The sequence below is a fragment of the Pelodiscus sinensis genome, chromosome 5 (genome assembly GCF_049634645.1).
Source record: "Pelodiscus sinensis isolate JC-2024 chromosome 5, ASM4963464v1, whole genome shotgun sequence".
NCBI classification, from domain to species: domain Eukaryota; kingdom Metazoa; phylum Chordata; order Testudines; family Trionychidae; genus Pelodiscus; species Pelodiscus sinensis.
In genome coordinates this window covers 2,364,536-2,389,716 of record NC_134715.1, presented here as the reverse complement: position 1 = coordinate 2,389,716, position 25,181 = coordinate 2,364,536, and the positions used below count along the sequence as shown (strand labels likewise).

The following is a 25,181-nucleotide window of genomic DNA, read 5'->3' as shown; positions in this document are numbered from 1 at the left end:
CCAGCGAGCACTTACCCAGGAGAATTGGATCTGGCTCATTGTATCTCTGACAAACAGTGAGGCAGATTTGGCAGGAAAGGCAGGGACGCTCCCGGAGAGTGCAAAAGAAAAGGAGAAGAGACAAGCGAAGGTGGGAGGGGGATGCTTCTGTATTTATGGTGCTAAAGAAAACGGCCAAAGCCCTTGGTTTTGCTTTTTCACCAGCCTTCCCAGGAAAGACTGGATTCTCTCTTCCAGCCCAACCTGAACTGCCTCCCTGCTCGCTCTCTGTATATAGAAACATTGGCAAGAGATTTGCATTTCACATAGAGGTTCTCGGGTGGCCCATTCGGGCCAGGGGAAGTTGTCTCCTGGCTCTGTTTGGCAAGCGATGCAGTGCCAGGCTCCGGTGCTCCACCGTGCGCTATGTTAAAACCCTCACGGGAAACCGTCAGAGGCAACTGGAAACAGTCCCAAGCCACTTAGAGTTAAAAAAAGAAACAGACGTTTGCCCTGTCCGTGCACGGAAATGAACTCGTTGGAGTAGAACACCACGGAGGGAGAACCCCTGTCGATCCATTCGCTGTGGGGACATCTTGGGGAGGGGGCTCTAGTGAACATTTGCATCCCTAGTTCTTGTTCACCAGCCAGCTCTGCAATAGACCAGACTTTGAGGGGAACCCTAATAAGGACAGGAAAGGTGATGCGTGGGCAGCGTAGACCCAGGGCCCCCCTTTCTGACTGTGTTGTAAGAAGTTATTCCCATCCCTCTAGTTTAATCAACATTCTTTCTGAAATAAAGTGACTGCTGTCTTACTCCGTGTCTTCATGGTCTGCCAGAGCAACGGGGTGCAGAGGGTCTGGGATTTCTGTGAGGAGCGAGTGGCAGGGGCCCCATGGCACCAGAGAGCTTCAGAAGCACTGGGCAGCCGACAGCATGCATCTGACGAGGTGGGTCTTTGCCCACGAAAGCTTAGGCCCCAACGAATCTGTTTGTTGTTCTTGCAGATACAGACTGAGTCCTGTGGCACCTTTCAGTCAAGACTGGGAGGGGGAGCCGTGTTCGTCTCTAAGATGCTTTTGATTGCCCCAGGCAGGTTCCGGGGTGGGGGAGCTGGGCCCTGGAGCCTGTATGGGGCAGAGCCAGAGAATCTTTGAATCCAGAGACACTGCTGCGGCTTTGAAAGCCTTTTGCCTGGGGCAGGCAGGTTGGGTTCAGGGAAGGGACGGGAGGTATCGGGCAGCTGCCCAGGGGCTCTTCCAAGCACATAGGGGGTGAGAATGGGCCAGGCCAGGGTCCCTTTGGTGGGGTGGGGGCGAAGGAGATGCTTAGGGCTTCTCTGGGAGGATTGTATCCCTGGCCGAGGGAGTGGAATAGAGGGCCCATTGAGCCTGGGGCCAGAGAGGTTAACGCTCAGCCAGGTACAAGCAAGAGGCAGAGAGTGGCAGGGCGACGCACAGTCCTGAGTGCCCCGAGAGCTATCCCGTTCCAGTGTGTGCAGCCCCAAGGCCAAGAGGGACCACGCTTTGGCTGAGGGCCAGGGCTGGCCCACAACATTTTGGCACCTGAGGCGGGGAGCTCAAATGACGCCCCCATGCCCCCTCGCTTGGGCCAAAACTCTGAAAGGTCTCAAGTCTGCCTCCTTCCTGTTCTACTCCTCTCTTGGCTCTCCCCCATCTCTGTGCATCTAGAGCAGAGAGAATACACCTGCACCAGCAGCAGACACACTCTGGGTCCTATTGGCATCCCCCCCCCCCCACAGTCTGGCACCTGAGGCGGTCACCTCAGTTCGCCTCATGGTAAGGCCAGCCCAGCTGAGGGGTCTCAGAGCCTGAGAGTCAAGCAGCACCATCTGCACTTACCTGGTTAACGAGCCGCCGGGGCAGCATTTAAACCTGCCAGCATGGCCATGGCACAAGCGCGGAGAATGCCCTCCCTGCTCTCTAGATCAGCCTCCTCCAGGAGCCCCGTGCGCCGCAGCCTGGTTCACAGGGGCGCTTTTCAGCACTCGGAGCAGGGGGGAATGGTTCGTGATGGGTGAATTTTTAAATTCATGGCGTGTGTGTTGAGGTTGGATGGACCTGCGAGGTTGGCGCGCCTAACCAAAGGCAGCTGAGCAAAACACACCCAGCCTTACGCATCTGCAGCACAGGGTGAGGGGAGAAAGGCTGCGGAAGAGACACGGTGGCTGAGGAAAGAGATTCTGTGGGTGGAAGAAACTGGCTTCACTGAGCTGCTCTTCAGCTCTGGGAAAGGTCACCAGAGCGGCACAGCTAAATATAAGGGGAGGCGGATTGTTATGCCAAAGGGCTTAACGCAGGTGGCATGAAATCACTTCAGATGAAGTGAGCAATTAGCACTTCCGCAGTCATAGGACCAAGGGTCCATAGGTTACCAGTGGAGCCCTAATGATCCATACAAACATGGTGTCTGCTAGCATCGTGATTTTTAGTGTCCAGAAGAATTATTGATTGAATTTCCCAAGCTTGTCTTTGGAAGGTGATGGGCAGGTTTCCTGTGTGGACAAGGACTGATAGGAAATGGTTTGGGACTTGAAATCCTACTTCTGCTACTGATCCACTGAGTCACCCCAAGCGAGTCATTTTGCTTTTCCGTGCCTCAGTTTCCTCGGATGTGAAATTGGGCTAAAACTGGTCTCACGGGCCATATGAAGCAAAATTAACTAATCTCTCAAGAACTATGATGCTTGGGGGAATCCATTCCTCTTTCAGTCCCTCATGAGACCGTTAACATTTTGAGCATGGGGGTAAAAATATGTGAATGTTTGAAAAATTATTTTACACCAACTGTAGACTGTTAAGAGCCTACTTGGGGTTTTTTGGTTTTTTGTTTTTTCCCCCATTTGCTTTCAGGTTATTTACTCAGTGTTCATTTGTTTGCTTTGCTCTGTTTCTACTCTCTGCATCTGCTCATTTGTTTAAGTAACATTTTCTTCGTTTTCCGCTTCTGTTTCCTCTCATTATAGTGTAGCATCTGCTTAGCAATTTAAAAAAAAATCAATTGAAAATATAATCCTAATCCTATATTGAGGAGGAAAGTTTCTGAGAGTTTGGCTGCAGAACTTTAGTGTTTGCATAATGTATTCATTGTTGTTTATTCAGGAGTGGGTCTGATGCAGTCTCCACAGCCCAAAATCTCCCTATGAAGCAATGTGGGCCCTTCATATACATTTTAAAAGAGAAGACGATAGACTCAAAGGGGAAGGGGAATCAACCTATGCATCAGCCTTTCTCCACATCATTCAACCCCCAGTCCTGGGAGCAATGCGAGTTAAAAATCTCCACGGCTCTTTCCCACTAGCCAGAAATCCACAAAGGGAAGACCTTCTGCCAACAATTCCCCCTCACGCTGATGGGGTAAAATTCAGCCCTGTGCAGGGCAAGGTCTGTGCATGGCACTGAGCGTAAGTGGGAAGAGGTTTTGTGGGATGTTAGCAGCACATTGTTCTGCCTGTATCCGAACAGCTGGCTGGACCCTGTGAGGTTCAGAGCATTGGGCCTCAATATCCCCCTCAAAGGTGGAGCTTCTGTGGGATTTGGGAATGGTCCAATCTGAAGAGGAGGATTTTGACCCAGCGCTTTCAGTCACCTCAGCCAGCCCAAATCGTGATTCTGTGGCACAGCTGAACTAAAGTAGTGGAAGCTTTCTGGGCCTCGCACCCCTGGTATCTCACCATTGCCCTCTAACAACTCCCTGCTGCTGCTCTTGATCCCTGCTACCCAAAAGAGAGAGCCTCGCTTGCTGTCCTCCCCTCACACTATCCCCCCACCTTTGACACCGATCACTTCACCCTTCCCCAGAGCCTGGAGGACCCACGGCTCTCCAGGACGAGGTGGGGCTGAGCCCCTGACAAAGGAAGAAAGGAAAGGGAACGCCAGGCATTTGTCTCTGCCTCTGAATATGCAGGACAGACACATTTTCCTCCCTCTCCCGCCACTCTGACTGGAACAGGCCACCCATCCCGCTTCTACCATGGGGTGGCGGGAGGCACCTGGTCCTTTCCCTCTGCCTCCCCTCTAGGGCCACTCTGGCCCCTGCTTAGTTGAGCCCAAACAGTTACAGCTCTCATGACTTGCTCAGGGGACATTTACAGGAAAAGGTTTTGCTGGCGAAAGAGAAAAAGGAAGATTGAGGGAGAGGAGATGGGGAGCACATGAGGGGGGCCAGCAAGGCCCAACGCCCTCCCACTGGCTAGCCAGTCTGGGCTAGAACCGCTCTCAGCCGGAAGCAGGTCAAATGAGATTTCCGAGGCTGGCTGGGGTGATGGCGCTGAGCGGCCGTAAACAGCTCTGTCACATCCATCACCAAGGGCTCGGGCACCCCCCACAACCAGCCTCGCTGGCTCCCTGGGAGGATCTCATCATCATTCTGCTGCTAATTCTCCTCCACCCCCATATGGCATTTAAGAAAGCATCCCCCACATCAACACCCAATCCCAGCTCCGTGTGCCTCTGTCTCGCTCTCTCTCCTCGCTTGCCGGCTTCGGCCCTGTCCCCTTATCTGTTGAATTCTGCCCTGGCAGCTTTCCCGGCCTTCTGACAGCGTCTCTCATTAGTGCTCCTTTAGCACATGGATCCTGAGTCGTTATTTTAAAAGCCTCTCCTTTTTGCGGCCTTCAGTTATTCTGCCCTGCCTGCATACGGACTCGGGTCAGGCTTTGCATGAAGATTTGGGTTGTAATGGGGGAATGCAGGGCTGATAGTTCTCAAGTCTGTAAGATGCCCTGAGCATCTTGGGGTTATAGTTTGGGGGTTCTCAGCCTTTTTCTTTCTAAGACTACCTCCCCCCGCCACAGCAAGTCTCACCGGGGGGCAGTAGGCACAGCTCACCTTCGCAGCTGCACAGCTTGTGCACAAAGTGCTTGTCAGGGTAGAGGATCCCTAATTCGGGCCTGATGATGTTGGGAGGCCATATTGAGTGAGCCCCGGTGCCCACACCTCCAGGCCTGGTGAGCATGCACTGCCTCGAGGGGTGCAAGTTAGGATGGGCTCAGAAGTCCAGGGAAGAGTGGTGGGCAGGCTGCCAGAGGGTTGAAGGCCAGAACATTCCTGGCTTAGGGTAAATAATGAAGGGTCCATGTTCCTCAGACAGAGAAGGAAGGGACCAGAAGCCAGGGTGCATGAACCACCAGGTGGCTGGTCCCCCATGTGCCCTATTACAGGGCTTCATAGGGCAACTCAGACCCCAAAGGGTGCTGGGTGCCATCTTGTTCCTTGACTGCCCTTTTTTTGCATGATCTTGGCTCTCTTGAAAGTGTACTCACTAGCATTGTCCAGCCAATTATGTGCCCATTAGATTGTCCTGTACAGGTTGAACTTCTCTAGTCTGGCATTCCTGGGCTCTTAGAGGACATTTAGGGGTGAATTAGAGCTAAATAACAGCACAGAACCCTGAGAGCCAGGACTGGGGACTATAAACAAACTTTATGGGATCATGGGAAATTTGGCCATACCCATGCTAAGTGGAAATCTGACTAACTAAAATCATTCTGGATCACGGAGGTTGCCAGACCAGAGTGTTCTGCACTAGAGAGGTTCCACCTGTGCTATTCTGCAGCCTGTGTGTAAGATGCCACTCCTATGCTAGAAAGTGTGTTCAGTCATACCTCTGCTCCAACAATCTTGTGAGAGAGAGATAATCCAAGCTCCCTCGTGGGATGAACCTCTGCTTCATGAATAAAAGACGCATCTGTACTTATTCTATGCTGTTTATTTAAACATTCTTCCTCTATTGGCTTCTCTTCTTCTCCTCTCGCCCAAATAAAGCCGGAATTAGGTTCTTCAATGTTAGATAATACTTCCGACATCAAAGTGCTGTTTCTCTAATTAGCTGAAAAATTCAAAACAAAATGAGTGGGGGTGGGTGGAGGGTTTTTCATTCTGCCATAAGGATATGATATTATTCACAACATCACTTAATTAAATACTAGAAGTGAGCTCTCATGGAAATGAGGACCCTTTGGAAATGAATCATTCTTTCCTTAAACAATCCTTCCCTGTGTTCAAATATTGGCAAGAGAAATGTAGCTTTGTCTCAGTGATCTAGCATTCAATTGATTTTTTTCCATTTAATTCAATATTTAAAGCATGAACTTTTGATAAAAAAAAAAGGGAATTAATTCACTGGACAATTTAGAATGCATAATTGTGTGATATGTTACTAAAGTAAAACCCCAACCTCCACAAGTCCTTGTAATGCATATCTACTCCCCAAGCCATCTCCTTCCTCAAACCAAGTTGGGAGGTGCTTTTTCACATGACAGCATCAAGGGGGGATTTTCAAAAGCATTTAGTGTATGTCAAGTTTTGCTCCCACTTAAAATCAATGACAAACTTTCACCAACTTCAGACTTGTTTAGCATTGGTCTAACTTTGCTCCCTTTGAATCTTCTATGGTCAGTCAATAAGCAGCCACTTTGTATTTTACTGACAAACAGTACAAAGATATGGATATGGGAAGACGGAGTTCAATAACATCCTCGCTTTCGTTCTTTTATGCAGCATATTAGAGTCAACCTTAAACCCATTTCAAGGCAAAGAGGAGACTCTGATATAGATCTGAGCAAATAATGGATTTTTCAGAAAAATCAGGGGGGAAAATCCATTTGGGTTCAACTAAGCTGAATGTTTTTCCTTGCCAAAATGAAAAACCAAGGAGGGATGAGACTCACTTGGCATTTGAATGAAATAAATTTGACACAGCGATTTGTTTTGTTTTTCATTTTGTTTGGGTAGGGGTATTGGGCGGTGGGAGTTCTATTTGTAACATTTGCTCAGTTTTGACGGTCTAAATAAAAAAGCTGAGATGTTTCATGTAGGCCAGGGCTGGCAAACCCACAGCTCACGAGCCGCATGCGGCAGCTCTTCCCCCTTAAATTGTGGCTTGCAAAGCCTCCCCCGTGGCTCATGAAGCCACCTCTGCACCCCTAAAAATGGTTCCCTGTGCTCACCATCTGGCACAACAAAGCAAAAATGTCTACCCCTGATGTAGACATTTTCAGTATAAAACTGGTCAAGGGTGGGAACAACTCACATTTTTCCTCCCAGGCAAAAATGTTTGCCAGATTCAACCCAAAATCCCAAATAATTATGGTGACCTCTAAAACGTGTTTATCGGTAAATTTACTCTTCATCAAAACAAATTCACTCAACTCTCCTCCTGCTGATTTCAAAAGGAAGTAGATCAGGCCCATATACACCTGATTGCAAAGGGAGATGTACACAGGAAAACAGAAGCATTTAGAAGGAAGGGGAAAGTGAGGGAGTAGGGGAGTAAGCGAGATGAACCAAGGTGAGTGTGGTGCATATTGACGATGGCCTATAGCATGCAGAACCTCATATATCTGGTGGCCAGTTGGACCTACTTTCTGAAGACATGTCTCTGGATTTGGCAGGGCTTACTGAAAACTCAGTTTCACGCAGCCAGAATAAAAATTTTTCCATGGTGAAAACAAGGGAAAGGAGAGTCATGGAAAGAAAATCACTCAGTGGATGCTGAGTTTTGATCACCCATTGCCTGTAATTCCGTCTCTTAATTATCACTAAATAAAAGCTGTTTTGCTTTCTCTCTCAGTACACAAAACACTTGCAGGTTCTTTGCCGTACCATCTGTGCTATACTGCTAAATTCAGATATTAAATAGGTTTGCTATTTTTGATCATTCCCTTAGGAAACGACCAATCATGGCGTTGTTTTATTTATTTTAAAAAAATGAAAGTTTGCAACCAACATTTGGTCTTTTTTATCCATCTTATTATTTATTTGAATTGCAGCTGGGACAAGGAACGCCGGCCAGAGACTCGGAGCCCACGCCGCAAGGTGCTGCATGAGCAGAGAACAAATAATGGCAATACCTTATAGAGAGCAGAGCATTTTACGAAGCAGGTCAGTTTCATTATTCCCATTTACAGGAGATGATTAGCCCTCATTCACACAGCAAGACTCTGCCTGAGCAGAGAATAAACTCAGAACTCCTCAAACCCAGCCTAGTGCTCTTCCACTGAGCCACACTAGAGAATTTTGCCCTGCTGCTACGACAAACTGATTAGAAATAAATGTGGATGCAGCTGAACATGAGCACAAGGGAAGGAGTAGTGCATATTGGACAGCGTGATAGTTACCAGTTAGACAGGTGCGATCTAAAAACCTAATAGTGAGATACACGACCACATGCCTTTCAAGTGTCTAAAAGGGTGTTACAAGGAGGAAAATTGTTTTCCTTGGCTTCTAAGGATAGCAAGGAAGGTTTAGGTTGGACATTAGGAAAAACTTCCTACATGTCAGGTTGGTGAAACACTGGCATAAAATTGCCTGGGAAGTTTGTGGAATCTCCATCACTGGAGATATTGAAGAGCAAGTTGGACAGACACCTGTCCAGGATGATCTAAGTGGTGCTTGGTCCTGCTGTGAGGGCAGGGGACTGGACTTGATGACGTCTTGCGGACCCTTCCAGTTCTACGATTCTATGCGTAATTTTAAGCACACAAGTTGCATGGAGACTATTCATGTCGCAGGCTTGACACCTTCAGCCAGGTCTACTCTAGGGGATAAGTTTGAATTAAGATACGCTACTCCAGCTACGTTAATTACATAGCTGGAGTGGAAGTATCTTCAATTGCATTTTGGCACCATCCACACAGCAGGAGGTTGAGGGGAACACACACTCTCTTCAACTTCCCTGACTCCTCGTAGGAGCAGGAATACCCACATTGATGGGCGCGCCCTCTCAGTTCCAATTAGCTTGTCTTCACTATACCCACTCATTCGAACCCCGGAAGATTGACTGTAGTAGCTTTGATCTTCTCTAGTGCAGACCTGGCCTCGCTGAGTTGGCAGGAAGGTGATTTTGAACAGCTGTTGGGCACATCATTGCTATTTGTGCCTTTGACAATCAACTCTCAAACACTTAGTACACTTGCCCTTTCTTCCGCCCTCCCCTACTTTGGCAAACCACATTAGATCAGTAGGCCCTGCCCAGACCAGTTCAGTAGTAACTGTAACTGACTGCCAGCACCTTGTTCCATTGGCCGCATGGAATGAGTTCTTCCTCTTGGTCTAGATCCTGCCACTCGTAATTGGGAGTCTCCTTTGGGAATCCACAAGGAGTAGAACCCCAGATTGCTAAGTGCCTGGGAAGGAAACACAGAGCAGAACCAGTCCGGCTGCCTCCTCTCAGTTTGCCTGCCTCCTGCTCCTGGTGCCAGTTGGTGCTGGAAGGACAAAGGGAAATTGCCAGCAGGACCCCAGGAAATTCTCCCAATGTGTAGCCATTTGTGGTCCAGAACTTGTAGCTCCAACTGCACGAGCTCGTTGGACTTTTGGTTCTGTGTAAAGCCCTTGGATCCTTGGATGAAAGGTAAAACCCAACTGCAAACTATTTGTCTCAGTCTAAAAGAATTCTAAGTCTCCTATCCCTGGGTAACCCCATTCAAGGGCTTGTCTACACTAGGACATTATTTCAAAATATCTAAATTTGACTTAACTCCCAATTTTACAAAATCAAAATAGCCTGTCCCCATGTGTTCCCCCTGTGTTAGGCACTATGGGGAAGCCTTGAAATTAGTCTGAGACAGGCTCCGTTAATGTAGACGTGCTACCTTGACTTAGAGCCCCAGGAAACGCTGGGGAGAAATTAGTTGGAATGACTCTGAGGAGTGGTTATTTTGAAATAGCAGCACTGGAGCATCCACACTGCTGCTATTTCAAAATAATTATTTTGGAATTAGCATTATTCCCTGAGGAAAGCAGAAGTGCAGATTTTTAGATAAGCAGCCCGTTATTTCGAAATAACAGGCTTGATAGTGCAGACGCTCCACCTATTATTTCAAAATAAGAGGGGGGGTTATTTCAAAATACAGCTCTAGTGTAGACCGAGGCTAAGTTGTTAACAATAACTCTTACTGCCTAATTTGTTTCCATAATGATCCAAACACCCTCCCACAAAACCGGAGATGGGTTCAGCGTCAGATTCCCTCATAGTACATGTATCTCTCCCCCATTTAATGAATAACAAAATCTTCTGGCTTTCCTGTTTTGAGAATTCACAAGGAGGTAGGGGAGAGGGAGACGAGGAACTGGATAAGCACCGTGGTTAGCACGTGAAAACGACACTTGCAGTCAGCGAGCCGGGAAATGCAGAAATGCCCTATGTAGACTAAACAAGCTGTAGCAACCTTCTCGGGCTTTATCAAATATTCATGGGGAATGGACTTGTGGGAATGCACAGCTAATACTAATGGACCCCTCTGAACCATCTCCGGTTCCCTGGCATTCTTCAGTCCCCATGTGCACTCGTATCTCCGCATTACACTCACCGATGCCTCTTAGCAACTAGCGTGGGTTATAGCAATGCAAGGGTTGATGGCAGAACGCAGACTTCTGGTTCACGAGGTGAACCAAGGCAACAGATTAATTGCTCGATGGGATGTTGTTGGATCAGTGCTTTGTGACTGAGGGGAGGCAGAGTCGGCGAGTGATTCTGTGGATGAATCAGAAGGAAATCAGTTTAGACTCATAACTGGAATCAAGTTGAAGATGGCGGCCCCGGGCACACCACCCAGCTCGCCCACTCCTAAGACCGGCTCTGTTACTGGCCTTTGACAAGAAAACACATATCACCATGGCAAGCTCACATTCAACACTAGCAAGAGGTGAATCTTCCAAAGCAACAGCCCTCAACTTCCATGCCATCCTCAAGCAATTTCAGACCAAGAACTTAGCTCAGAGATGATTTACACACCTCAATTCAGGATTCACCGGAGGAATAAGAAATTGCTCTCTGTCACCCTCGCTGAGATGATGCCTTTTCCGTCTGACCGTGCTCTACGGGAGAGCAATGCAGGAACACCAAGCGGGAATGAGAGGGTTTATCTCAGTGGGATTACTTGGTGATGTTGCGAGTCTTGGCAAGCTTCGGCTGGAGTCTCTTCAAACTTGCAATACTTCCGAGCCATCACAGCAGCTTGATTTCAGTGTTCTTTGCCTCTTTTTAACAGCCTTTCTTTCTCTGAGGGTATGTCTACACTACCAGCCTAGTTTGAACTAGGGTGGTTAATGTAGGCAACCAAAGTTGCAAATGAAGCCCGGGATTTGAATTTCCTGGGCTTCATTTGCATCTTGCCGGGCGCCGCCATTTTTAAATCCCTGCTAGTTCGGACTCCGTGCCCGTGGCTACACGCGGCACAAAGTAGGTAGTTCAGATTAGGTTTCCTATTCCGAACTACCGGTACACCTCGTTCCACGAGAAGTAACAGTAGTTCGGAATAGGAAGCCTAATCTGAACTACCTACTCCGTGCCGCGTGTAGCCACAGGCACGGAGCCCGAACTAGCGGGGATTTAAAAATCGTGGCACCCGGCAAGATGCAAATGAAGCCCGGAAAATTCAAATCCTGGGCTTCATTTGCAACTTTGGTTGCCTACATTAACCACTCTAGTTTGAACTAGGCTGGTAGTGTAGACATACCCTTACATAGTTAAAATATAGGCCCTCCTCCGGCACTCAACAGGGGAGTTCGCCAGACCAGGGGAGGTCAGGCCTCTGGGCTCTCCGGAGCTCCCGTTCTGGACCCCAGCCCTAGCTAGCATGCTACCCCGGCCTGCTTGTTGGGGCTCCGCTGCTCCCGGCGGCTGACTGGGACTCCATTGCTTAGGCTCCGGCTGCCAGGGCTATGGCTGCCAGCCCTGTTCTATCTGGCAGGGCATCCTGTCCCAAGGCCACTGACCTGCGGGCTGCCAGCCACCACACCGGCTCCCCTCCCAGCTGCTAGCAATCTCTCTGGCTGGGGATCTCTGGTCCAGAGGCGCTCTGGTGTGGCAACATCCACAGAGCTGCCGGACCTGAGCACCCCAGACTAGAGAGGTTCAACCTGGACCTATATTTAGTAAATGGGGAGGTGAACAGGAGAGAAGCAGAAAAAAGATAAAGCTTCGAAATAACCACAGAGCACATACAAAATGTGCCTGGCCTTCTAACAGGTTTTCAAACCAGTTAAAAACCATCCCAAATTGGAGAGAAAACAGCTTAGAGAAATTACAGACATTTTTAGAAACTCAACATTAAAACACAAAAAACAAAACCTATGATTTGGTTTTGGCCCAATACCATTTTCTTCGGGGCTCTCGGGCCTGATCCAAAGCCCACTGAAATCAACACGCGCTTTTCCCATTGGTTTCAATAGTCTTTGGATCGGGCTCTTTCATGAGTGAAATTCATTCCTCAAATACCAAATGGCATCCTCAGAGGCTGGCTGGCAGTAAATTGGGGTAAGACTGATATCCCCACCCGACTGATTGCGCCTAATAAACAACACAGCAGAAAGTTTGTGCTGCTTGAATCTTGGAGTCTTTCCAATGATTTAATCAGATCTTCAATATTAAAGAGAATGTCTCCTTCTGGACAGACTCCTGTGGTGCCCGGCAGCTCCACAGATGCCTCTCTGATGTGGTTAGCCAGCTTCAGTAACTGTTCTCTTTCTCTGCAGCAAGAAGTGCTGGTTAACCCATCCATGTCCTCCAATTTCATGCTTGTCATGCACTAATTGATCTTCTCCCCTTCCGAGGCAGTAATGATTGAACACCCCCAAACAGAGTTAAGGGACATTGCCAGATGAAAAGTCTCAGAGGGGTAGCTGTATTAATCTGCAAAAACAATGAGGAGTCTTGTGGTACCTTGGAGACTAACAGATTTATTAGGGCATAAGCTTTCGTGGGTAAGTAAAACACACTTCTTATGTTGAATTGGCATAGAAATTACAGAGGCAAGGATCTATCTATCTATCTATCTATTGATGAACAACAGAAGAAAGAAGTTACTTGTCAAGTGTAGGACCAGTGTTAGTAATTTCTTTCTTTTATTCAGATACATGGATCAATAGATAGATAATACGGTATGTGGGGATGGATGGATGGATAGATGGATACTTCTATAATTTCCACTCCAGTTCATTGGATCTTCGGATGCAGTGGGTTTTACCCACGAGAGCTGATGCCCTAACAAATCTGTTAGTCTCTAAGGTGCCGCAGACTCCTTGTTTTTATTACTAAATGAGTGGAGTGAAATTACATGATAAACTGCCTGGCTTGTGCACCTTTAACTACCTCATCTGAATTCAGTCCCTTAATTTGGTTCATGTGGGACTATTTCTAATATTTCAAACCTCTGAGCGGGGGCAGCCGACATTAAGAAAGGAAAGCCGGCAACAATACACCAGATCCACACTACGTTCTTCCCTCTCAAAATGTGGCATTTCCACCTCCAAAGTCATGTGAGCATGTTTCTTGCTGAAAACAAAGACCAGCGCCTTGGCACTAAGCAGGAGAGCTGTATTCATTTCACAGGCTGAATTGCGCTTCGCACGATTCCACTGGAGTCAGAGCAGAACTCAGCCCTTCAATGACAATGGTTTAAAATGGGGAGGAGACAAAAGGGGGGGGGTGGAAGAGGCAGGTGAGCCAGGGGGTGCTAGAGACAGATAAAACCAAAGGGGGAAAAATGTGCTGCACAAGTCCAGCTCCCCACTCATATGCCCAGGACACAGTGACTCTATTTAGGGTGCTTGTTAACTCTATTATCCCCCAAACTGAAGATCGTGTGCACGTGCATGCTTCTTCTCTGTTGCAGGAAAGGTTTGCCCTAGCTCCAATCCCCTCTGAAGAAGCCCATGACTCTCTGTGACTCCATTTGTGGGGGGTCCATACCCAAGGATCATGAGGCAAACCGGGTCACCAATAGATATTCAGGCCTGCCAGTAAAGGCCTGTATAAGAGCAACATCATAAGCCAAACCAGTAAGGAGGGTACATTCCAAACCAGCCATCGACACTTAGGTTGGCTGCTTTCTGTCTGGCAGGGACCGGCTCCCCCTCTCTCTGTTGCTTTATCTGTCTGGTTCTTTGATTGTCTCTGTCTCCTGTCTGTCTAATTTTGCTGGGTGTAAACCAATTACGGTGGCTAGATAATCATGCTACAATATGTTAAGATTGGTTAGGTAATCGATCTTTCTACTGAAAGTTAAGGGAACCCTGAAAACACGAGTCAGAAAGAGGGGAATCAGCTTCAGCGGTTTTATTGAGCATGCTCAGTCCAACCCAAGTAAAACAATCGGGCATGGGGGGGTCACATGACCCCACTTGTCCCCCACCCCGTGTGTTGTCTCCTGCTGATATATAAGAACCTGTGTTGCCTCCTTAGGTGTGGGCGATGCTATTCTTAGTTATGATGCAGCATTTATAGTGTGTCATGATGGATGGAAATGGCTGGTCTGTCCGGTTCTGGAACACAATGCTTTAATGTCTTACCCCTATCTTGTGGCAACAATGGGTTCAGAGTACTGTTCTGTGTACCATCTAGCCTCTGGAAGCGTTCGGTGCCTTGGTTTTGATTCAAGCCACCCTTCCCAGCGCTTTGGTAGTCTTTGTTCAATGTCACAGCAAGAACAGATACCTGATTTCCTCTCTACATATTTAATCTCTCTCAGAAGATTCAGTGACGGTAATATTGACTATAATTCTCCTACGTCTTGAGTCAACAGTGGTTCCAAAATATATATGTATGATTTACTTTCCCTCCAGGGAGCAGTCATCTGTAAGAAGGCACAGTACAGACATTCTGCGGTGGGCAAGAAAAAACAGTAGCAATTAATACAGTCTTTTGAAAGGAATCTTGATAGCTGTAGAAATGTCTTGACGATGGGAATGTAATCACGTCACAGCATTGTGAAAGATGCCATGCTGTTCAAGATAGTAAACAAGACGAGGACTAGACATTTTGATGGTAAACTCTTTGGAGCAGAGAGCACATTTTGTTCTGTGTTTTGTGCAGTACCTAGCATGACAGAGACCTGGTCTATGCTTTTAGGGCGCATGGGATGATGAATAATAGATTTGAGCAGATGCTTGCTGGTTATGTTCAGCATGTTAAAAAGCAGAAAGTTGTTTCTGTCAAACTCTGTGGGGAAAAAAGCCGTTTTTCCAATTTTTTCAAAATCTTTCTTGGGATTCTCCAGGAGGAGACTGGAGAAACTGTTGATGGGTTGCTCTAGAGTTTTGAAAAATGTTCAAGTTTTACTTTTTTTCAATAAAAAAGGCAACATGTCTAAGCAAGGCATGTTTTCTGTGATAAATTCTCTTAGAAAAAGGTTATTTTAAATTTTTTTTTAAATCCCTAATTCCTAAGGAATAGTTGTGCCCAGCTGTAGAAATGATTCTGCCTATGGCCACAGAATGATCTAAAGCAGGTTACTCAACATGCAGCCTGCAGGCCGCCCGTTTGTTTGAGGCTCATGCTGCAGTTTGGATTTACACGGGGCTCAACACACGGCCCATGGCCGCGAGCCAAACCAAAAAAATTAGTCAATAGAATGCTCTTCGGTTGATCTGCATTTTAGTGGTTCAATTCTTGGCCTGTCATTGCTCATTAAAAGTGCTGTCATAGGGGTAGAAATCGGATAACTATTGCATTTTGTTAGTATCAGCTCTGACTTAAATGGGCCTGTGTGTTGTGTAGTCTTGCCTTCGTCTTTGTATTCTTGCCCATCAGTGGGAAAGCTATTTGCATGTGTATTGCAACCGCACTTAAGTTATGGCACTGTAAACCTCCTTGCAGGAGGCATAAGGGATCTGTCGAAAGAGGCTTTCTTTCTCTACAGATCCCCCTCTAGACTGCCACCTTTTGCCAGCAAAGGGCTGAGATGGCAAAACGCGGTGGCCATTTTTATGCAAATTAGACACAGGATATTTAAATCCCTGCCTCATTTGCAATGTCAACCTGCCTAATAAGCATCCCTCTGCCGACAGAGGGATGCAGTGTAGACATACCCTTTGTCTTTGCCTCACTTAGCCAAGCCAGGTGGCGAAGGGCCATGAAATCCTGTATCCACTGTTTGATCTTCCATCTGGGTCTGGTGTGGCCTTTCTTCTCTCGATACCCTCTCCACCCCATCAGTTTTATCTCTCTCCCTACAACCCACCTGCCACAGTTGCTAACCAGGTCTGAGGCGAGTGAGTAAGCTACATTCTTTCAAAGGCTTCAGGAAGTTAGACTCATAGACTTTAAGGTCAGAAGGGACCATTATGATCATCTAGTCTGACCCCCTGCACAGTGCAGGCCACAGAATCTCACCCACCCCCTCCTAGAATAATCCTCTCACCTATATCTCAGATAGTGAAGCCTTCAAATACTTTGAAGACCCCAAGATGCAGAGAATCCTCCAGCTGAGATCTGTACCCCATGCTCCAGAGGAAGGCGAAAAACCTCCAGGGTTATTTCCTCCCTCAATCAAGGGATGAGGTAAGAGAGAGATGGTAGCAGGGAAACAATGGATAGGGCTAGGTTGTCCTTTCCTGATGCTCTCTACCAGTTACTATGCAGGTGGGAGAGGGTTAAAGGTGAAGTTACTCAGTGATTTCAGGAGTCCATTAACCTCTGTTTGCCCATCTGTAAAACTGGTATTATAGCCCTCACACACCTCACTAGGGGCTGGAGGAGTTAATTAACGAAGGTCTTGTCAAGTCCTTCAAGAGCCCAGATGTAAGATATAAACCAATTATACCGTATAAGCAAAGCATTAGTCATTATTGTTATGGTTAGACTATTGCAGCTTTACAGATATTTCCAGAGGTCATGCCCAGGCACAACAGAAATCTGCAGCTGCGAAAAGTCTGCAAATTCTGAGAAATTAGGGTCTCCCCAGGGATTTCCTGTTTTCTACAGCCTCTAAGCTTTCACTTAAGAAAATACTTTCTGGCTGTGAAGATAACTATCGTAATGTAAACGGCTGACTTTCTGAGTCTGCAGGGAGGCTGAAATAATCACACCATGAGAGAAGAAAAACCTCCCCTCCACCCCAGAGTGGCCTGCAAGATTTTCGGTCCTAATTATGAACATTTAAGGGGCAACTTTCTTAACCTTTTGAGTACCAACCACTGTACCTGAAGATCCAGTACTACATGGGTTAGCATGATTGGCTCCAAATCCTCAGATTAAAGGATGGCCCTTTACAATTCTCCCCATACAACCGGGCTAAGAAAATAGCACTTGGGTTAGGGTGATGGATGAGGAGTTTGCTTCAATTTTGAAAAACAGAATAAAATGGAGGATTACTGGGATGCCAGCTTTAAAAAGAACCACACACACAATGTTCTTTTCCTCCCTGAGCCAAAGCCAATCAACGTGATTGGGAGTCTTTCCTACAAACGCAGGGGGCTTTGAGTGGAGCCAATAGGAATGTTTGTATAAGTTTCTCTCAAACTTGTCAGCTGCTAAGGTGATTCACTTGTCTAAGCCAATGGATATTTTTCAATTATCCTGCTTATCCCATCTGGCAGTACCTAGTATTAAATCGGAAATAAAGGCAAATAGCATAGAAAATGAGAAAGCATCATCTCTGCTTTAGGACTGATTTGGAGGGAAGAGGTTGGACATCCCTGCAGAGGTCTTTTGCCCTTAGTTTAACTCCTTGAGCACATTTCCCAAATCATAAGTAAATCAAAGTACAAGTAAAACCATAATAATATTTGTTCATTAAGAGCTACATTCAACGGTGTAATTGAAACTCCTAGCAAGATGAGTTAGGGCATGGCTAGACTACATCCCTCTTTCGAAAATGGAATGTAAATTAGACAGATCGAAATTGCAAATGAAGCCAGGATTTGAATTTCCCATGCTTCATTTGCATAATGGCGGCCACATGTTGTTTCGAAAAAGGGCTTTTTGAAAGTGAAACCGCCGTGTAGATGCAGTTCTTTTGAAAAGAAAAACCCCTTTGTCAAAAGATCCTGTACTCATTTTTTGAGGATCGTGTCTCATTTTTTGAGGCGCACAGGATCTTTCGAAAAAGGGTTTTTCCCCCCAAAAAGAACCACGTCTAGACAGCAGTTTCACTTTTTGACCTAAGAACATCAGAACGGCCAGACCAAAGGTCCATCCAGCCCAGTATCCTGTCTGCCAACAGTGTCCAATACCAGATGCCCCAGAGGGAGGGAACACAACAGGAAACCCTCACGTGATCCCTGCGCTGTCACCCACCTCCAGACAAACAGAGGCTAGGGACACCATTCCGACCCATCCTGACTAATAGATTCATGGAGGTTAGGTTCCTCAATGGCTATCTAGATTTTTTTTGAATCCTGTTAAAGTCCTAATTTTCACCACATCATCTGGCAAGGAGTTCCACAGGTTGACTGTGCACGGAGTGAAGAAAAACTTCCTTTTGTTTGTTTTAAACCTGCTGCCTATTCATTTCATTTGGTGACCCCTAGTTCTTGGTGACTTGCCCAAACTTCCACAAGAAATCTATGGAATTCAACCTGTGACGGCTGAATTCCAGTCTAGCCCTCTGACTACTCACCAAGTGAACCCCTGCTAGGAGTACTGCATACAAAACATCCATCTTTCCTGGGCAGTAGGAACACATGCAGTGCAGCAGTGACCTCTGAGTAATTCACCGCCTCTGCTGCTTGCAGTCACTCCCGCTTCTCTTCCTGCATCTCCAGGGTGGGTGTTAAAGGGTGTGTCTAGACTACTGAGTTTAGTCGACAAAAGTGGACTTTTGTCGACAAAACTATACCTGCGTCTACACTGCCGCTGAGTTCTGTCGACATAACGTCGACAGAACTCAGCAGTTTTGTCGACACTGGTAAACCTCATTTTACGAGGCATAACGCCTTTTGTCGACAGAGTTCTGTCGACAGAAGGTGTTATTTCCTGTAGGGTTGCGTCTAGACTACAGGGTTTTGTCGACAAAGCAGCTTGCTTTGTCGACAGAACTGAATGTGTCTAGACGCTCTATGTCGACAGAAGTTTTGTCGACAGTATCTGTCGACAAAACTTCTGTCGACAAAACCCTGTAGTCTAGACGTACCCAAAGTGTTTCTTGCTTTGAAGGGCCGTGCATTTCACATTCCTTCCTAAGCCTTTCACGGTGTCATGTACTTGGGTAGATCCAAACCTGATTCTGAGATAGCTCTGGCCCATCTGGTTTTCTGCCAGTAATTCGTCAGAGCTTGGCCCTTGTGGGATCACGCTAGCATCTACTCTGAGCTCCCGGACCTCACAAGCCAGCCATTCTCCCCAGCCTCCTCACTCTAAACCCAACCACTGGAATGAGACCCAAGTATCACAGCCCATAGGAGTCTAGACTTCTTATGTGTGACAGGCAGAGAATAGGCGAAACCACAGTGACCCAGTGTCTGAGGTTCCACGAATTATTTCACTGCCTAGATGTGGTTTCATAAGACATTGTGATTAAAATATGCACTTGCCTTATGTTGGGTTGGCGGCATAGACTGTTAGTACTATCCTGAAAAATTACCACTGAAAGTTTCTCTCCGAGCATATTTGAAGAGGAGAAAACTTGGTAACAACTTTGGAGTTCTGCGGTACAGCCTTTTGTATCATCTCCCTTTTCCTTGCATTGATCTTCCAAGTCTCAGTTCCAACTCCAAAGAGCCAGGTCACAGTCTGCAAACCAGCAGCAACCTCAGATTGTGATGGACATCAGTAGTCTTTGGTGGAAAATATATTCTCAGGGAAGGCGGGGAAAGGTTCCTTTCATCACAAGTGATCCTTGAAGTTACCTAGTAAATCAAAGCTCTTCTGCACATCAGTCTCTCTCGCTGCTGGCTTCTCTATGCGAATAAACTGATTCCTGTTAATTTGTTATCTCCAGGGGCTCTTAAAAAAGTCTTCCATTGGCATCCATCTCCTTCTAGCTGTTATTTTAAGAGTCATTTCAAAATGGTTGATGGTGTCTTTCGAGGTTCTCTGACATATCGTCTTTTAATGGGGCAATGCAGGGAGAAGGGGGCCGGAGGACCTCTAAGCCCAGCTGGAGATCTAAAAGAAAGAACAACTGAAAACAGCGAGTAAAGGGGGAAACGTTGGTTCATTTCATTCCAAGCTGCTCCTTTTCTAATGAGCAATCATCCATTGCTAGGGGCTGGCCTACATGCTCTTATTTTCTTGGACAGTCTAGGAGAAGATGAAGATTCCTAAGCCACAGGGATGAATGCAGAGTCAAAGTCTTTGCGGGAAAAGTTGTTTCCCAAATGAACTGCAGGGTAGTTTGATTAATCCCGGCTGCAGGATCTGTCTCTCTCCCTCCCTGACTGAATGGGGGGGGCGGGTATGTATTTTTCCCCCTCGCCTGTGCAGTCGGAAAGGACAGCAATCCTGTGTACACACTTCATTGCTGCAAGAACAGTGGCCTCCAAACCTATTTCCATATATAACCCTTCTGCCGGGTAGGGCCGGCAGCAGCCAGGGCCTGGTTCAATATCTAGGGGTCCCTCGCACATAGAACTGGCTTGAGCCCCCACCCAGTAGCCTGGGAAATTCACACACGCCCGGGCGCCTCTGAGAGGCGATGCTTCCCCACTCGCAAGCACAGAATTTGAGCGTGGAAAAGAAACATTTAATGAAAGAGAGAGAGGTCACATGGCATTAACCTGGGAAAATACCAGGAGCAGAGTTCCTAACCCTGGTTATCTCTATAGGACACCGTTTGGAAACCCTATCGGGATTAGGAGGAAAGAGTAGAGAAGAGAGACTCTGAAATCCCTCACTCACTGCACCCGGCCATCATTCACAAAGGGTTGATTCCATTCATTTTGAGTTGCCTCAGGCCCAGCGTTAGGACTTATAATAACCAGGGGCCCCAACAAGGCAAGGGCCTGACTGCGTGCTAGGCCCTGTACATACAGAGATGCCCCCTGCCCCAAAGAGCTTCCAAGAGAGATAGACAAGACAGACAACAGGTAGGGGAAAGGAAGAATGATTCTGTGCCTGTTTCACAGAAAGGGAAACTGAGGCACAGAGGCTCCGCTCCTTGGAGTTATTGGAAAAAGTCCCATTGGTTTCACCAGGCCTGGAATCAGCCCTAAGAACAGAGAGGTTCTCTCTACAGGGGCCGTGTGTTCCTGTGTCAGATCCAGCACCGATCGGAGCCCTTTCTGCTGGTTGCTGGTCACTTTCAGTTACCACTGCAGTCGATGAGACTGATTTTCACTCCGGAGTAGCCATTTAGGGCCCGGTCCAAAGCCTGCTGAGGCCAAGAGGAGACTTGCCACTGAGCTTCGGTCCATACACTAGTGGAAAGTGCTGCTGTTCCCGAATCAGAGGTATCTTTCACCCATTTTGACTCAGCCCTGGGGTTAGGCAGGGGGTGAATCAGACCCCGAGGAGGGAGCTGAGAGCAGAGTCATTCATCTGTTTAATAGATTGGGCCTCGCGACAGAGTGCAGCTGGCCACCTCTGAGAGAACTTTAATATTTACATAGCAAAGTCAGACTAGAGATTTATGATACAATAAACCCCCAATTTTATAGTACATTTCATTAGTAATCATCATTATTAATCACTTCACTTAATACTTCAGATTACAAATTCTCCAGCCATCATTTTCTCTGAGACCGGCACAAGTCAGTCTGGGTGCACTTGCTTTACTTGCTTGCACTCCACTATGTTTCTTCCCATTTAAATTAAGCATAATTAAAAGTTTGTCATAGCAAGAGCAGATAAAATGCACTTCAAAGTCAATCCAGAGCTCAGAGCAGCTGCTAAATAAAAGCCTTTCATTTAGAACATTTTTCAAAGTCAGTCAGCCAATTTAACCCAGAAATCCTGGGCATGCATACTAGAACAACATGTCCGATTAGGGCTATTGGGAGTTCATTAGCCTAAAAGAGGATGTTTCTGCTTTGCGTTGTCAATGTTCTATATTGGTGCTGCATAACGATATATGGAAAGGTTTTGGTTTTGTTGTACCGAACCTTTAAGTGTTTGCTGGAGGACTTGCTGTTATGTGGAGCTGAATGATACAGCTTGGTACAGAGGAAAAACGGGGTTTCTCCTGAACAGACTTTACTTTTGTTCTTTCTTACTTTGTTTCATTCCTGGAATCTGAATTAAAGGTCAAGGGATTTGGAAGTACAAAGTTGCTCTTTGTGGATAGGTAAAAACAGCAATGTTTGCTTGGGAAATTTTTCAGCAAAAGTTTGGGGAAGGTTGAAGTGTTTGCTAGTGGGGGATATTTGGAGAAATAGCTGGTAGATAGGGACTTTTTGATTTGGTTTGTAATGTGTTTGCTTCTTGGTGGTTGTGTGCATAGCGGAGAGGGATGGGTGTACAAATGCTATGCCATTTTGATGCTGTACAGCAATTTTAGGCCTGTGTTTTTAATTGAGGAGTTTTCTGGCCTGTTTTATGCCAGAGGTCAGACTAGATTGTAATCGTCCCTTCCAGCCCTAATACAGGTTGAACCTCTCTAATCTGGCACATTACGAACCTAACTGCTGCCGAACCAGAACATGTGCCAAACCAGGGGAGATCAGTATTGTCTATCTGTGTTACCAGCACTTCTACTACTTGCTGAGCTCTTGGAAGACATTTAAGTGTAAATTAGAGCTAAATAACAGCACACAGAGCCAGGACTGGTGGCCGTAAACACACTTTATGGGACGGCAGGAAATTTGGCCACATCCACAATAAGCAGACGTCCGGCTAACTCAAATCATGCCGGACCACGGATGGTGCTGGATTAAAGGGGTTCAACCTGTGTTAAGGAAAAGCTCCTCCTAAATCAATATGTTTATATCAATCCAGCCTTTAATTTTAAAACAACAACAAAGATGTATCTCAAACCCAGCTCTTTCATCCTCTCTCTAATTGGACAGGGCAAACTGTTTGCTTCCCATTTTGGGGACTCTTCGCCATGCTCCCGAGGCTAGATATAATACATAAAAGTTTCATCAAGATGTTTTGCCTGCACACCGTACATACCCTACGGTGCTCAAGCTTATCGTAAATGTCTGTTCTGAATCCGCGTCTGCCAAGTTCTAATTCAATAGGAAATATATCTTGCTGGAAAGATGACATAATTCCCCATTATACAGAGAACAGGCAACAAAATAAATCAATACATAAGTTAGGATTAGAAAAAAAATCTTCTGAATGGCGCAACACTGGAATAATTACCCCAGTAACTGTTTTAAAGATCCACTTGGCCTCAGACGTTAGATGGATTTCAGACAGATTTCCTTGATTTATCAAAAATGTTTAAGGGGTTGCACAAATACAAAGTTACTAAGCTTGCAAGCTTACATTCAGCATGTGCAAGATTTCAAAGTCCTCAGGCCATGCTGCATATGCCTGATTATCTATGTTGCTACCCCTGGCAGTCCAAAGATATGATTTACCAGTGTAGGAAAGTGGGTTTCTAGGCATTTCCCACTAAGTTAGTTGTTTGTCATTTAAGGGATTGAGACCCAAAGCCCCCCTGAAGTCAGTACCACAGACTACTCAAAAATTGTCCATCATAGTCACTTTTTGCTGGAAAACTAAGGTTTTGAATGAACAATTATTTTTTTGGGGGGAGGGGGAGAGAACATAACGGCCCTACTGGGTCAGACCAAAGACCCATCCAGCCCAGTACCCCGTCTGCCGACAGCAGACAATGCCAGGTGCTCCAGAGTGAGTGAACTGAACAGGTAATGATCAAGTGATCTCTCTCCTGCCATCCATCTCCACCCTCTGACAAACAGGCTAGGGACACCATTCCTTACCCAGCCTGGCTAATAGCCATTAATGGACTTAACCTCCATGAATTTATCTAGTTCTCTTTTAAACCCTGTTATAATCCTAGGCTTCACAACCTCCTCAGGCAAGGAGTTCCACAGGTTGACTGTGCGCTGTCTGAAGAAGAACTTCCTTTTTTTTTCCTAGCCAAAAACTCAAAAGGTAATAACAAAATGTTTTTAAGTGCATCAGAAGAAAGAAGCCCTGCTAAACAACCAGAGGGGCCCCTGGACGATCGAAATACAAAAGGAGAACTAAATGAATTCTTCGCTTCAGTCTTCACAGCTAAGAATGTTAGGGAGATTCCCAAACCTGACCCATCCTTTGTAGGTGACAAATCTGAGGAATTGTCACAGATTGAAGTGTCGTTAGAGGAGGTTTTGGAATTAATTGATAAACTTAACAGTAACAAGTCACCGGACCAGATGGCATTCACCCGAGAGTTCTGAAAGAGCTCAGATGTGAAATTGTGGAACTATTAACTGTGGTTTGTAACCTAGCCTTTAAATCAGCTTCTGTACCCAAGGACTGGAAGATCGCTAATGTAACGCCAATATTTTAAAAGAGCTCTAGAGGCGATCCCTGCAATTACAGAGGCAAAAGAGTCTGAGTCTCTTAATCAAACAAGCCTAAATCACCACAAACACACACTGCAAATTTGAAAAGTTTTAGCTCAGGAATGCCACTGCAATACTTCACGTGAATTGTAGTGCAAGTGCCTCATTCTCTCCTATGGCTGGGTTCCCCCATGCATACATCTACACTTATCAGGGCATGTTTTCAACAACATTTTCTATAAAGGGAAAGTCTCAGAGGGGGAGTCGTGTTAGTCCGTAGCTTTAAAAACGAGTGGTCCCGTGGCATGTCTGAGACTACCAAATATCTAGTATCATGAGATTCCAGAGGCAAAACCCACTTTCTCGGATGACCTTGAGTGGAGAGAGGAAAAAAGAAAAAAGGTTCCTACCTGCTCTACCAGTAACACACCTTAGAGCAAAAAGTTGCGGCTGTATTTCAGCAGTGGGCTTAAACATCTTTAGGAGATTCCTTCCGTAAGCTCTCTAGGTGGGGGATCAGCAAACACGGAGTTTGTACAACAGCTCGCACAGCGGGGCCCTAGTCTCCTTACTTATCCACTGCCAGAGGTGAAAGTAACATGAATTTCTTACAGGTGCTGTTCTATTGCCCCCCCTCCCCCAGTGGTGGGGCCTCAGGGCAGGGGTAGGGGTGAATCATGGCCACTCAGAACGTTGTGGTGGGGGTCGGAGGTGAACGTGAGTGGGTGGGCAATAAAGCAGTCCCACTTACCCCATCCGCCCCGGGTCACCTGTTTCTTCTCTAACCGTGATTGACAGTGCCTGTAAGAAATGTAAATGTGGGGCAGGGCGGGGGGCTGTGGTAGGTAGGGGCTTAGGCCAAGGGGTGGAGACGTGGGGCGTGCAGGACTCAGGGCAGAAGTTTGGGGGTGCAGGAGTCAGGGTTGGTGTGTGGGGAAGGGCTCACGGCAGGGAGCTGAGGTATGTGCAGATGAGGGAATGCAAGGGGGCAAGGGTATTATTTAGGGAGGGCAGGGGGCTGAAGTCCCTCCCCCCTCAAATATTCATACAAGTAG

General features: G+C 46.6%; 1 long non-coding RNA gene across 2 annotated transcripts in view; it reads left to right on the top strand.

The window, feature by feature from the left end:
- Nucleotides 1-25,181, top strand: part of LOC112546581 (uncharacterized) — a 337,205-nt gene that overhangs the window by 138,062 nt on the left and 173,962 nt on the right. For both annotated transcript variants that reach the window (XR_012903935.1, XR_012903934.1), the window contains exon 3: nt 7,773-7,884. This is a non-coding gene — a long non-coding RNA (uncharacterized LOC112546581). The remainder of the gene's footprint in view (nt 1-7,772; nt 7,885-25,181) is intronic.